The sequence below is a fragment of the Macadamia integrifolia genome, chromosome 6, assembly GCF_013358625.1.
Source record: "Macadamia integrifolia cultivar HAES 741 chromosome 6, SCU_Mint_v3, whole genome shotgun sequence".
Taxonomy (NCBI): domain Eukaryota; kingdom Viridiplantae; phylum Streptophyta; class Magnoliopsida; order Proteales; family Proteaceae; genus Macadamia; species Macadamia integrifolia.
The window spans coordinates 35972462-35987304 of record NC_056562.1 but is presented as its reverse complement, the minus strand read 5'-3'; the positions used below and the strand labels follow the sequence as shown (position 1 = coordinate 35987304).

Below are 14843 nucleotides of genomic sequence, written 5' to 3'. Positions count from 1 at the left end.
TTACCTTGATTACAACAATCTTTTCCCATTAACTATTCTTGTCTCAAAACTTCAAAGTATGTGTGGCACTTGCTTAATCTCTCAACTTTCCCACTAACCAAATGGAATTTATTAATATTTGTTCCTTTACATGTCCATGGGAAAGGAAAGTTTGGTATGGAATCAAAAGTACTAGTACTCGCAAACCTAAGAACATCATGGTCTTATAATTAGTTTGATTATGTATAGCTACTTAGCTAGCAAATGATCCTCCCATAATGGAGATTACTGGAGAATCTGATGATGTTCAAGCTCTGATACTGTTGGTACAATCAATGCTGATGCCGTAGTTGAGAAATCTGATGATGCCAATAGGCTTCCTACTGGTCCTAATTCAGGAAAGTCATTCTTTAAGATCCAATGTCTTTGCAATCTTTCCCTCTGGCTTTCGCCCCACCAGAAACAGATCAAAGCGACTGAACTCCCTAATAATGGGAATTGTTTCTGCTGCATTTCTAACCATTCTCACTTCATGCTTCATTGAGCTTTCAATTTGGATTTTTTGTTGGAACTCAGCTAAGTACTCATCATCTACCGGCCAATTCCCAGCGTATAAGTTCTCAATCTTATCGATTCCAACAATTTGTTCAGATTGCTCAGGTTCCATCAAGAATCGAAGCACTGTGAGATTGAAACCAGGGTGTTCAGCCATGTGTGCTCCATATGCAAGTGCCGTGCGGTCATCATACCCACCGAAGAAGAAGACAATAATGGATGAAGAAACTTTGCTAGCAGAGACATGGGTTGTTCGACCAAACCCACGATCAATGAGCATCCCCACTGAGCATCTCGCATGTTCAAGGACTCTGATTGACCCACCTGAAATCATTTCTTGTCGTTTCAATTGAACCATCCACTCTTTGGTGTTTGTGGAAAGGGAGTATGATCATAGCCACCCTCTTGTTTTCAGCACTAGTGCAGATGTCTTCATCGATATTGGCCATTGCAGTGATAGCAGTCATGGGTCTCATAGAGTCACCACTGAATCGTTGAAATGCTTCAAAGGCGACCACAACGTGATCTGAATCAATCTGTCGTGGCCCCTTATACCAGAAGGGCAACCCATTCTTCCTAGACTAGTTCACTATAAGAATTGTAGAGGGTCTCTCTGAGAGCTCCATGAGGTGCATAGAATGAAGCATTGCCGATCGGTCCCCCGGGAGACTTTAATGAGATTTCTCAAAGTCGGTATGTTAATGCTACTATGAAAACAAGCCAAAATATAAAATTGAGTGCTTGGGTTCTTCCTATCTATTGTTCTATGCTTATAATAATCCATGTTGGCCCTTCGCGCAGGCTTTATACAATGCAAAAACAAGAGGCGTGGTGATAAAGGTTGCGAAGAGAGCAATCAAAACCATGGTAGCCCTAACGATGTCGAGGGTGATGAGCTCCACTAACCCTTTACTGTTCATTAGGAAGCCCAGTGCAAGGGCCTCACGGCAAGGCATCCTACAGAGGAGGGTGACTACAATAGTGCCAGCAATCTTCCCAAAACAATTCAACTAAAAAAAAAAAAAAAACACATCTTCCAAAACAAGCAGTGATAATGACCAAGACAAGGAGACCTCAGGATTGAGCTCCTTGAATCGACACATTTGTTTTCAATCTGCTTGAGACAAAAACTAAGAAAGAGACCAGATGCAAAGGGTCCATCCTTGGGGACTAGAAACCGAGCCACAAAAGCCCCAAGGAAGGAATGGATCCCTATAGTGTCTGTGACAAACCCAGCTGCCAATACAACAGATAAGGTTGCACATATAACTCATCCACAGGTTCACCTTCTTGGCAACGCCTGGCCATCCATTTAAAGACTGGAGGAAGTATAAGAATGGCGCAGACGAGGAAAAAACAGCCAAAGAGAAGAACCCACACAGTGATTAGAGGGGAATGGCCAGTGGTGGAGAAAGCAATAGCAAGGGCTAACAAGGATCAACCAACCACATCATTAACTGCGGTGACCGACATGGCCAACCAGCCCACATCAGTTGTGAGAAGCTTAAGCTCGGCAAGGATGCGGGCCAAGACAGGGAAGGCCGTTCTAGAGAGGGCTAAACTCATGAAGACAACGAAGGGAGGTCCATGCACGCCCTTGGAGATACTTTGTCGGAATTGCAAAGGGGAAGCTAATACCAACGACTGCAATGGCAAGAGCTTTCTTTCCCACTTTAGATCTACAACCTCATTTTTCTAATTCTTCTGGTTCGAGGAAATGTTAGTCCATTTCTCCCCCTTCCTCAATGCATCGATTAATCCCTGAAATCTTTGAGACAATGACAACTCGTCACTTTCCGTTTCCTGAGCTTCTTCTAGTTTTCTTTATGCTCTACTTCCATCTTTGCCTTTAAAGTTTATGTTTTCCGTCTGAACTTCCTCAAGCAAATGTTGAGACATAATTGTAGAGCTCAAGGTAGCCAGTAGAATTAGCCTTGGGATCTTTTACTTTATTATTATTATTTTTGTACCAAACCTTTGCTTTATTATCTGAAGGTGTTCCATCTAAACCCTTTTAAATGTGTTAATATAAGAAAGACGGATATCGATCATTAGTAATCAAAGCCAGGAGAGCAAGAGTAAGAAAGTAGTTTTGCTGCAGCATTGTACTCAACCCTGACATCAGTATTGCTGTATGTGACTTAATAAAGGGTGAGATTTAATAATGATAAGAACCAATGGGATTAGTAGTTTAGTGGTGAAAATGCACTTAACCCATCATCGCTCGAATTGGTTAATTATGGGATCAAGTCTTGATATGCCCAGTATATTGCAGTGCAAAAATAGTGATCCCTCCAAGATCATCTCAAAACTTAGCTACCGAATTTATTGATGCTGGCAGCTGAACGAAACAGATCTGCAGCAATTCCTTTTTTTCATATTTACAAAACTTATTATTGTTGGGTTTAGTCAACTCAAAAGCAACTGTTGACTAAATCCCAAACCAGAAAAATCCAGGTGGAGAATGGAGATAGAGATAAGTTGGATTGCTAACATCAGGCCAACTCAAATTAACGATAAAATAAAATACTAAATAAGAAGTGAAATAGAAAACAACTACTAAAATCCCAATGAATCCTGCATTCCTACCTCTTCACAATATCTTAGCCCATTAAAATAGTGATATACTATTAAACACCCGCCCCCTCTGCGTCCCCAAAAGAAAAACCAACCCCCAAACCTTTTTTTTTTTTTTTTCATAGCATGAGCCCACTTCTATGATATCTGCATCAGCTACTTAACTTGCGACTCTCAGTTCAGCAATCCTACAAGAAAATAGAAGTTCAACAAGGAAACACATACCGCACAGATCCTTTGAGGGGAAAGACTAAGCACTCTGAGTTTTGCATCGGAATGAGACAGCTCAATCCGCTCCATGATGTGTCACAAAAATAGGTTTACTTTCAACTTACTTTCATAAGAGAGTTATAATACGAACATGAAATGTGCTTAAACCACCAAATTAAAAAAACACCATTTATTCCATTAATGGACCTAGCAGTACAGAAAAGGATAGCATGTGTACCCCTCTTAAGTACTTACCTTAGTCCTTAGGTAATCAAATGCATTTCTTATATCATAAATCACCACCTGAAAACGAAAGTAAAGAATGCAATGTGACACAAAAAATCTAGTTAAAATAAACTCATCTTGGTTTTTAAAGACCAACTTATTCAACCCCAAGGGGGTAACTCAGTTGGCAAGGGATTTTCACCTCAAAAAGCATGTGGTTTAAATTCGACTCCTCTTACCTCCTTGGGGCCAATCACACGGGTTGTTTAGTACTCTTCATTGCTTTCAATGAAAATTAAATGGCTCACATTCAACCCCAATATGACCCAGTCCTTGTAGATGCCCATCATGGGACTCGTCTGCCACGCCAAATGCCTAGATACCCGTTGTTGGCAAAAAATAAATAAATAAAGACCAACCCATTCTTATTGGCCCAATGTTGCCAAAGACCCGCCATCAAGGTTTAGGTTGAAAGCATTTGGAGGGAAAGAAACCCAAATATGGACTAGAGGTCTAGAGCAAGAACACCCATGGAATCAAATCTCTTCTGCAAACAAAAAATTCTAGTAAGAATGGAAAAGTGTTAATCCCCAACACCTGTACTTTTTGTTTCTATATTTACCCCTCTTTATCCTTGTAATGGAGTTACCAAAAAATCCTTGTAATGGGAGAATGTAGGACAAGTGTTGACTGCTGACTTTCCCGATCAGGTGATCTGTTACATAGATTTCCTATAGAATGCGCCCCCCCCAAAAAAAAAAAAAAACTATTGCACTCACTTGATGAAGATATCATCTCCTCTCAGGTTTATCCTTGAATTATTTGCACTGGCATGTTTGGCCCTTGTGAGGGGTATTTCCATAGACATTGAATCACAATTGAGTTTTATACATGATGCAAAAAACACTGCAACAAAAGAAAGAATAATAAAACAAATACAACACAAAATATACATTATTTGTCCATGGTGAGGTGAGAGCAATCGTTTTTTTGTTGGTAATAGGGTGAGAGTAGTCTTCACTAGTGATGGAAAATACGGTTACAAACTCTCTTCTTCTTGCCTTTTCAGTTTAGGAAGAATATCCTCTTAACTATAATGATCACATTGCTACCAATTTAGGAAGGAAACATAAGATACAATTTCGAAAGGGAAAAGAATGTGTAACCGCCCAAATAGAATCCATTGAAATGATCACCCTACCCTTTACAAAATGAAAAATCACCCATGATCAATGCCCACACATGCGCTCTCATTGGCCCCCATTGATACAAGGACCATGCGATCGGGGCAATATTTTTCTTCCCTTTTTGAAATTACACCAAGTAAACCCTAAATATACCAAACATTGAAGGCTGACCACAACCCAAGCCACACAATACAACACATTAAGCCTCAACATTACCTTGCATGGATTATCCCATCATACGATGCACATAAATAGGAGATGTTGGTTGGCCGAAGCTTCAATAGGGGTGTCAATCGGTCAGTTTAAACCGGTTTTGATCAATCTGAATTGGTTTTGATGTTATTGGACCAACTTCAAATCAATTGGTCAGCTTCAACCGATTTTGGTCAGGCTGAATTGGATTTGATATGTTACTAGACCATCTTCAAAACCAAATCGTGAATGAAGTTTTAATTTCAATCCGATTTTTTGTCAATTTTTTTTTATCAATTTGTAATCATGTAATTATCCGGTTCGGTGTGATCTGGTTTCGCTTTTACATTTATACATAAGCAAATCAATAGGAAAAGTATGCGGTTCTTTGTTTTTGTTTTTTAGTTTAATACTGGTCCGGCCTCAATTTTAATCGGGTTCAGTTTGTTTTTGGTTGATTTGAATTCGATTTCTACTGGTTTCATAAACCTAAACCAATAGGGTTTGATTCATTTCTATCCAGACTAAACCGATCAATTTCGATCTGTCCGATCGATTCCGGTTGAACTTTGACATCCACAAGCTTCTTCTTCAGATAATTTCCTTACCCACGCCCGCAAGAGGAGGACGCTGGGAGAAGAATTTTATTAGACTATAATACCCTCTTTAGGTTGATGTAATTACCAATGACACCTTCGCAATGGCGTGGGTTAACCCAACCACCAAGCTCCGCACTTGCGTCAACATCCTAGGCAGCAAAAATCCTACCTGGAACGACAAATTCATATTTCGAGTCTCCCTGGACTTTCTCTCCAGCGATACCTCCGCCGTCTCCGTCGAGATTTAAGCCGTCGGCTGCCTCAAAGATCCCCTCATCGGTACCGTCAGGTTCTTGGTTAGGAACTGCCTCTTTCCTGCAGTTTCTTCTCGAACAGAGACGAAGAGAGAGGAGGCCTTGAGGGGAAGAGGTTTCGGTTTTGACCCGACCAACAATACCGACCCAAATCCGAGCTTATTCCTCAGCCGTTGAATCGCTCACCACGTGTCAACAGCAAAACACTTTCCGCCACTGTGTTTAAGGACAGTCTGCAAGACTGCATTCTGCAAGTACTTTCTCTGCCAACCCATCCTAATCCAATGGGAGGAGAGAGGGCCGAAGACTCTCAAAACCCTAAATCTATTAGTTTATTCTAGTATCAGAGACCAGTTGATAATGTAAAAACTCATGAAGGTTCTGATTGGAATGATTTTAATATAACACAAAATCAAGTGGTTGAACAGGTGAAACTAGGGTCTGAGTGTAGGAATTGGAGGGTGAATCTATGCTGAAAGTTTCTGCTACATCAGAGGACTAAAACAACAGATATGGGTAGGGTGACCATAGGAATATGGTGTGATATGGTAATGTTGGTTGCTGAAGTAAGGGTTTAGGACGTGAAACAACAGCTTTAATGGAGGAATGGGTATGATGGGAAACTTAGAAACATAACAAGATCTGGCAGTCACAACAGGATCCGATGTTGATCGAGTTCTGTATGAGGTTCTGAACATGTGATTCAAATCTCAAGATGATTGGATGACTGGTTCGCTTCATCTAAAAAAAACTCTTGTATATGAATGTCTAGAATGTAGGGTTTTAGTTGCATAAAATTAATAATTAAGCTTACTTGTAATGGCAGTGATCTAAGAATAAGATTAACCCACTAACCAGTAGTAGTTGCTAAAGAAGAACAGAAGATAGATCCACCTGGGCTTCTCACTGCTAGGTGTCAACTGGATCAAATACTAGTCCCTCCCCCTTGATCACATACAAGGATCTTCACTGTATAAGACAAGTTGCAGCAACAGCTCTAAGTTGTTTGCAGCTAGAAAACAAGCGCCCCCCCCAGCCCCCGCCCCCCCCGCCTCTTGCTTTTATTGAATAAAAAAAGAGTTAAAATCTAAGTAGAAAGCCCCCACCTATTGTAACTTAAATTGAGCCTTAAAGTTCTAGTAAAAGCCTATGACTTTAAGTGAGCTAAGAAAATAAAAAAGACCCAAACTCTGAGTTGGAATAGGAATTCCTCTAACCTCTACGGCTTTCTTTGGTTTGATTTATATTTGTATTTACTTAGCTTATTTTTATTTTTATAAATGTTTGGTATAATTTATGAATGATTTGTGATGATCATGCTACCATCAAAACTTGGTTGAGTGGTGCTCTATCTTAGGTCTTTGATCTGCCAAATTTTGAAGCTAATCCGATAAACTAATCAAGTTTAGGGGGTTAACATCAAGGTCTGAAATTGGCTTCCAAACAACGTACTTTAGATTAGTAAAACAGAAATTATAAATCTGATTTGAACTTACCTGATCATTGGAATATGATATTAGATGAAAGGAGTATTAACTCAGTTAAGATTGAAGAGAAATCAAAGATCAACACCTATGTTACTCAATCAGAACTTAATGCAGCATGTAGCACAGCAGAGAAAGGGAAAGAAGAACTCAAGCTTGATAACCTCTCTCAGGTTCGGATCTCTCACCCACTGTATTACAACGTTAATTGAGGCTAAAGCAACTCAAAAAATTCAATATTCAAAATCATGTATATGCGTTAAGCCTTGCACTGTATTTATAGGCATCAAAACTTACTCCAAATCGAGCTATATGAAAATTGAGACCAAACTCCTACTGTGATTAAGAGTTCTGCCTAGCTATTACAACTTAACTTAAAATAAAACAAAATTTAAATAACTTCGACTCCTACTAGAAATGAAAATAAAGCTAATAAACTACTAATTAAGCCCATGCAAGCTAGCTAGACAACCCAACCTATCTGGCTGGTTTTGTAGAATCGCAACCCTAAAATGATGCAAAAGATAATGGAAAAAGCAAAACAAACAATGCACACGGATTTTACGAGGTTCGGCAAGGTTGTCTACGTCCCCGGTGAGATGAGATCCTGCTTCACTATCAATGGAGAATAGGGTTACAACGTTCGTCCTCACACCTCTCAGTATTGCTTGCATTACAGAGAAAGAAACCCTCGCTACAAATATATAGCGAAAAAACCTTAATTCGGAAAGTACACAATTGCCCTCAAATAAAAAATTCGAGCGGGGGGCTGCACCCCCTACACCCCCGGCTATGCAGGGGGGCCTCCTGCCCCCCTTGCGACCCCCACGGCCCGCTAAGTGACAGATACATCACTGCTCTATTTGATGAAAACCTTACACATGTTAATTTGTATTTTAATGACAGAAGGGGGGTTTTTATAGAGGAGGTTCACTCAAGTTAATTTTTTATATCAAAAATCTATTCAACGATCACTGGAGTCATGTAAGCATTTAATTATCATTCAAAATCTTAATTAGTAATATTTTGATAATTAACAATGGTTTTTTTCTTTTTAACAGTTTGATGAAATAGATAGAGTGATCTATCCAATATTTCCAACCCTTCTTCCCGAACTATATACACGTCTTTGGTAAGGTTTTTATATTCATTATATAATAAATTTTAAATTTTAACATTTTGAGGCCATTGTTAAAAGTGTTAAAGGTTTATATTGACTATTTCCATGCATTTACTTATCACATTTGTTAAAACAAAATTCGACTCTAAATTTATAGTAAATGGTTGTTGATTTTAAGTGGTAGAATAGTTAAAAGTTCAATCTTTAATTACTTCGTTTTTTCTATCTAATCATATATCATTTGTTATCTTTTTGGGCTCCCCCTTCTGACTTCTCCTTTTCTCTCTAGGAAATGCCTTGCCACTCTGGTTTCTCTGGCGCCAAATCCCATTCATCTCAATTGCCTTTCTGATTTTTCAAACTAAACCGAATTAAATGACTCGTGCTGGATTCTCCTTCTTCAACATGTCTTCGCACTACACTGGTGAGGCGAGGATCTGGGTGGCTGAGAGCACTTGGGCACACACCTCAAGGTGCTCTCAGCCATCCAAATCCTCACTGCTCCTCACCGCACCAGTGCAGTGCTCCAGGATTTTTATAAAAATTATACACCCATTGCTTATAGATGCTGCTAAGTGGAAGCGTGCCATTGTGAGTAAGCACCCCCTCACCATCCTGGACCTTCACAACATTTAATAGACTCTGCTTTAAGTTGAAAGAAATTTGTAGTCTTGCTTACCATGGAGATAACCCCCAAAGATCCCAGTTCTCATAAACACTTCTGTTAAAACTGCTTTGCCACTAACAAAATACCAGATTCAGAGGTCAAAGAAGATGGAAGTCTAAGGACCTACACCCAAATAGGTAGCTTGTTGAACTTCAAGGTGATCTGTTCTGTGGGAGAGGAGGTGTAAAGGGGTTAACATAGAACCATCATGGCACTGCCTTTAATAATATGGGTTTTTCTTCTTTCTATAATAAATTCCACAGTTGATATATTCTCCGTGGTTTAAATTATTTTGTATTATTATAGAATACTAGAAATCAATTAGTGTTCCAAAATCTCAATCCTAGACAGAGCCCTTCAATTGATTTTACATTAGGTCCCATATAACACAAACATCTATAACTCCCCTTTTATAACTTCATTTGGACTGATTTTAGGCCCGCGTTGGAGGCAACAGAGTTCAGCCAATGGGCTAGGGTTCTGTACGGTGGTTCTGCAAAATTTGGTAACAAGGTCACTGGTCACTACTGAAGTAATGGAATAGCTAGGGGTGTCTGGTAATTCTTAAACACTCTTTTTAGCAATCACAATATTAGAGAAAAGAAAATATTCCACGCTATCTGCCCAAGCCATCACTTATCAACCAAAAAAGTGATCCCTTAAAGATCATGAACTTTACCTAGTTCATGCACTTCATTAAGGTTAACCCTTGAAAACATCAGGTGTCACCGGTGGAGCTCTATTATTCACTCTAATTCCCTTGATTGAACCGGCTTGCTCAGCACGGCAAAGAACACTGCTAAGGGACTGCGCACAAAGAATAAAGATGGATGGAGTGAGGGGGTTTCCTTGTCGGATGCCCCTAGATGGAATGATTTTGCCCCGAGTGGTATCATTCACTAGTAATTGATATTGAAGTGCGGTAATGCATTCCATAACCATTAAGACCCATTTGTCTGCAAAACCAAAGGTAGGAAGAATTACTTTAATAAACCTCCAGGCCATCCTATCATATACTTTACGCATATCCTGCTTAAGAGCCAGGAGTTTACATTTTCCTATCTTCCTATCTTCCTATTTCGGATGTAATAGAAAACTTCATAAACAGTAAAAAATTTGACGGATATGAGTCAGTTAGGAACTAAGGCTGATTGAGAAGCAGAGATTAGCTGGTCTAGAAAGGAATGAAGGCATGTGGCAATGATCTTCTTGATGATTTTAATGGTGATATTGCACAACCTGATGGGCCTATATATTCTCAGGGCTAAGTAAGGATGTGAATTTAAAATCGAAATCGTTTATCGAAACCGAACAGAGCCATTTACATCAAAATCGCAAAATCATTTAGTAAATGGTTCAGTTCTGGTTTCAAGTTTAAGATCGGTTAGTTAAACGGGTCGATTCGGTTTTAACCATTTAACCTGTCTATTTCAAACCTAATTGACACCGTGAAAACTGAATTGTTTACACAGTCAAAATCGATCCGTTAAACCCGTATAGCAATTTAATAGAATAAGGGGTTAACTAATGTGTTTTAGTGCCTCATGCTCTTTAACTTTAGAACACTAATGATAAGTTTTGTTCATTAGCAATTTTGTTTGTATTTTATTTTTTCCATGTAATATTTTCTTTTGCTTAGTTGTTTATTGTTTTAACAAAACAGGATGGGTTAATTTAGGAAAGAATTAAGAACCATAAAGGTTGTCCAACAATCTATTCAATAATTTCCTCCTGTTATCTAGTTATGTATTTAAATCTTTGCCTGTTCAATGCCTCATTTAATTTGATACAAAATTGAAGCGTTTATCAACAAAAGCAAATTTCAATAAGTATGCGAATAAACTAGCGAATCGATTGCTAACTGTTTAGAAACCATATGGGTTAAACCGCGATCAAAACTATTTAAAAACGTAAAACTGAAACCAAATTGAACCATATACATCAAAACCGAACCGATTAACACCATTGGGGTTAGGGACTTTCAGGAAAGGCACACCAGAGAGTTGTTACTTTCAAGTGGGAGGGAGCCCGTACAGAAGAATTTAGTGACAAATTTAGTAATGTCATCAGGGTTAAGGACCAAAAAGATTGGTAGAATGTTGGAGGTAGACCATTGGGTCCAGGGGCTTTCAAAGGTCCCATAGCAAACATAGCCTTCTTAATTTCATCAAGAGATGGATTAGAACAGAGGACTAAGTTGGTTTCATCATTCATAAAACGTTCAATACAGGAAATAACCTCCTGAAAAGCCTCATTATTAATCAGCTCTTCTGTGAAGGTAGATTGATAATGCGAGGTAATTTCGATAAATAATTCAGAGTTTGAAGAAGTCTAGTTACCTGAAGGAAGATGGAGCTTTAGTGGCATCTTTGTAGAGTGTATGCATTAAAGAACACAATATTCAAATATGGATCAGCTGCTCATACGATCACCTGGTCGTACAAGTCAACGTCCAACACCTATCCTTTTTGTTTTCAAATATATTCCTTTTTATCCTTATAATGGTAGAAGGTGGGACAGGTGTTAGATGCAGAATCGTACAACTAGGTGATCGTACGAGCAACGGATCCTATCTCCAATGTTCTTGTTGCCCTGGTTTAACCATTTGACCTTGGACTTTTGGAGTCATAAGGTTTCTTTCATAAGGAGCTGCTTATTCAAGAGGTCCCAAATTTTCTGCTCCCAGGATTGTTTAGAATTGGGACTAGCCTGATCTTGAATGGATTACTCCATGTATAACGAAGCCCATGTGCTTCCATATCAAGGAGATGACAGTTGCTAAGCATGTCTCTAAAGTTTTTTGAATCCCTGGATTTCCCACAAGGACCCCCAGACTTCTCATGCCATGCTATGTAAGACTTGAAATCATCGAAGCATGTCCACTTATCAGCTCTATTGATTCCAAAGGACGATATTCTATCCCAACTAGCCTGACAATTTTCCTTGACAAGAGCCCCATGCATAAACACCAGTAAGGTAAAAGGAGGTTAAGGATGGGTCTGTAATGTTAGTATCAATGATATGAGGGTCTGAATGTAGGATCCATCAACATTTGTATACATCCATGGTTTCAGTATAGAGTCAGATTTAATTGATCTTATAATGGCACTATACCATGTATAAGTCTCCCATCAACTAGAGTAGTTGCCATGCAAATTGTGAGTGTGGTAACTAATATCTCTAGAATATATATTCTCAGACCAACTACTTCCATGTTCCATTGGTTCGTTATATCCTCTAATTATACCAAGTCAAACTTTAACAATTATAGGATCATCAATATCGGCCTATTATCAAACTAAATGTCATTAGAAAAATATAATTAAAACTTAGGCAGCAAAAATAATATGGTAAAAGCGAAAAGCGGAAGCAACAAAACTAAATTCACCTTAGAAATCTTTTTTTTCCAAGGTTTGTACCAAAAAATATACTTTGAGTTGATGAATTTACCATGATTAACTAGAAATAACGTTGCGAGACGCTAACACTTTATTCACTATTTGATCAATTGCAAAATTCGATCCCTCTATTAAAATATATATATATATATATATAGATAGAGAGAGAGAGAGAGAGAGAGAGAGAGAGAGAGAGAGAGAGAGAGAGAACCTCTATCAAGGAAAATAGAAATGGACAGAGAAAAAAAACACAACTTCAGAGAAGAAGAAGAAGAAAGGGTTGTTGAAATGAAATTGGAGATTTGAGTTTAGGGTTTTGAGAGTCTTTGGCCCTCTATCCTTCCCTTGGAATATCTGGTTTGGCAGAGAAAGTATTTTCAGAATGCCCAAGTGATGAGTTAGATCGAGGTCACATGGGTTTGTTGTAAATGAGGGGACAGAAAGAGAGATTCTCTTGGGCTGTGTTTGGTAGGCAAGAGAAGAAAAGAAAAGAAAAAAAGAATTTAGAAAATAAAGGAAAAGAAAAGAGAAGAAAATAAATGAAATGGTAATAAAATAAAAAATAATATTCACGTTTGATTACTATTAGAAGAGAAAAGAATAAAATAAAATTTTTTGTATTTTCTCATGTTTTCTCGTGTTTTTTATAAGAATTTTTTGTTTTTAGAAAAAAGAAAACTTTACAATTCTCAATGTGAATTTTGAAATTAAAAATTGAATCTTCTATTGATTAAGGGCATGCCAAGCACAAAGAGAACTTCTTAAACCAAGAAAATACATATATATATATATATATACTTTATACTTTTTTCTTTTCTTTTCTTTTCTTTTCATTCTCTTAGCTACCAACCACAGCCTTGGGTTTTATCAAAATGGGCTTTGGAATGCCAAAAATGGGCTATGATTAAAAGTGTTGATCGGGTTGGTCCTGTTTTGGCGGTTTTTCTTTTAATCATAAATCAGTTTGATCAGGTTTTAGAATGATAATTGGTTGGTCTATAAAATTAAAGTTTCAGCCAATTGCTATCGGTTCGATGGATTTTGGTTCTAAAGGTTTCTCATGAATAATAAATAAAAAGAAAAATAGTAGACAAAAAAAAATTATAATTTTTATTGAGGCTTTCCGTTTTATACTTGGCTTTCTTAATTTTGATCCTTCGATCGGTTTTGATCAATCTTAATGATCAGTCTGGTTGGTTTCAGTCCCTTAATGACTTCTAAAAATCAAAATCAATACTGATCCGATAAGGAATTTGTCCTCCAATTTAACACCCCTTAAATGGGACATATATGTAAGATACATTTCCCTTTTATTGTCATAATTATGGGGCAACTATTTTTTGTCCACGAGAAGCCCCTACCCTCAGACATAGGAGTGAGCGCATGCCCCCAGGAGGAATATAGTGGTCATTGCGCTCCCCTTTGTTTATGTGCAAGGACCTCTTACGGGCAAAACTTTGCCCTCATAGTTATATTAAGCATAAACCAATCCTATACTTATGGCATGCATGTTAGAGTTTCGTTTATGATGGAAATGCTGTCTACATTATATTTTTATGTTGTCCAAGGGGATGAGAAAGATTAAAAAAAAAAAAAAAAATTGTTGCTCTGGTTATGTGGATGTTTTGAGATTGCTAGGAACCCTAGCCTTGTCTCCTTCTTGTGGGTTTGGAGTTGAAGCTGACTGCTTCTTGAAGACAGAGGTATTGAGAAGTTCGATGAAGGAAGGGGATATGTGGTATATCTCCTATAGGAAGATGACTAGAGAGGGTTCCAGAGATAAAAGATTTCGAAGAAGTAATGTCGGTCAAATTTGATACAAGGATGTGTGGCTCAGGATAATGTAGACACCAAATTTTGTCACCCCATGACGATGATGACAATAAGAAGAATTACACATTGGATGTTATATACTTGGAGAAATTTTGAACTTAAGATAAAATGACCGTTTTTCCCCCTATGAACTTTTAATGAAAAATATTTTCAAAAATAGACTTTGACGTTGTGGATTAGTGTTGTTTGTTCCCTTGAGCTGGACATTATACTTTGGTGCGAGAATGATGCAAAATCGGCTCTCAATCTCCCATTTTATTACATGATTATAGTCCTTACTTTATGAGTATGTTTACTAGGGTTCCAAGTCTAAACCGCATTCATGTTTTACATCACTAGATGGTGCTCAGAATGAGATTTCTAACGACATATTACTCGTCGAATTTCGACCAACGGTTGAAAGATATGACTTGCGGATGTTGACCTAAAAATCAAGGTTTAGATTCCATTTCAAAAGATGTGGGTGCACCATGTGGTGCCCAACATCCTTGGCCCAAAAGTAATTCCTTTTTAGTAAATCCCTCTCTTTTTGAGTCCCATTGAAAACCAAAGAGAGTTCTCCC

General features: G+C 38.1%; 1 pseudogene; it reads right to left on the bottom strand.

The window, feature by feature from the left end:
* Nucleotides 1-264: 264 nt before the first annotated feature.
* On the bottom strand, nt 265-6053 carry LOC122082260 (annotated as a pseudogene).
* Between the last annotated feature and the right edge of the window lie 8790 nt (nt 6054-14843).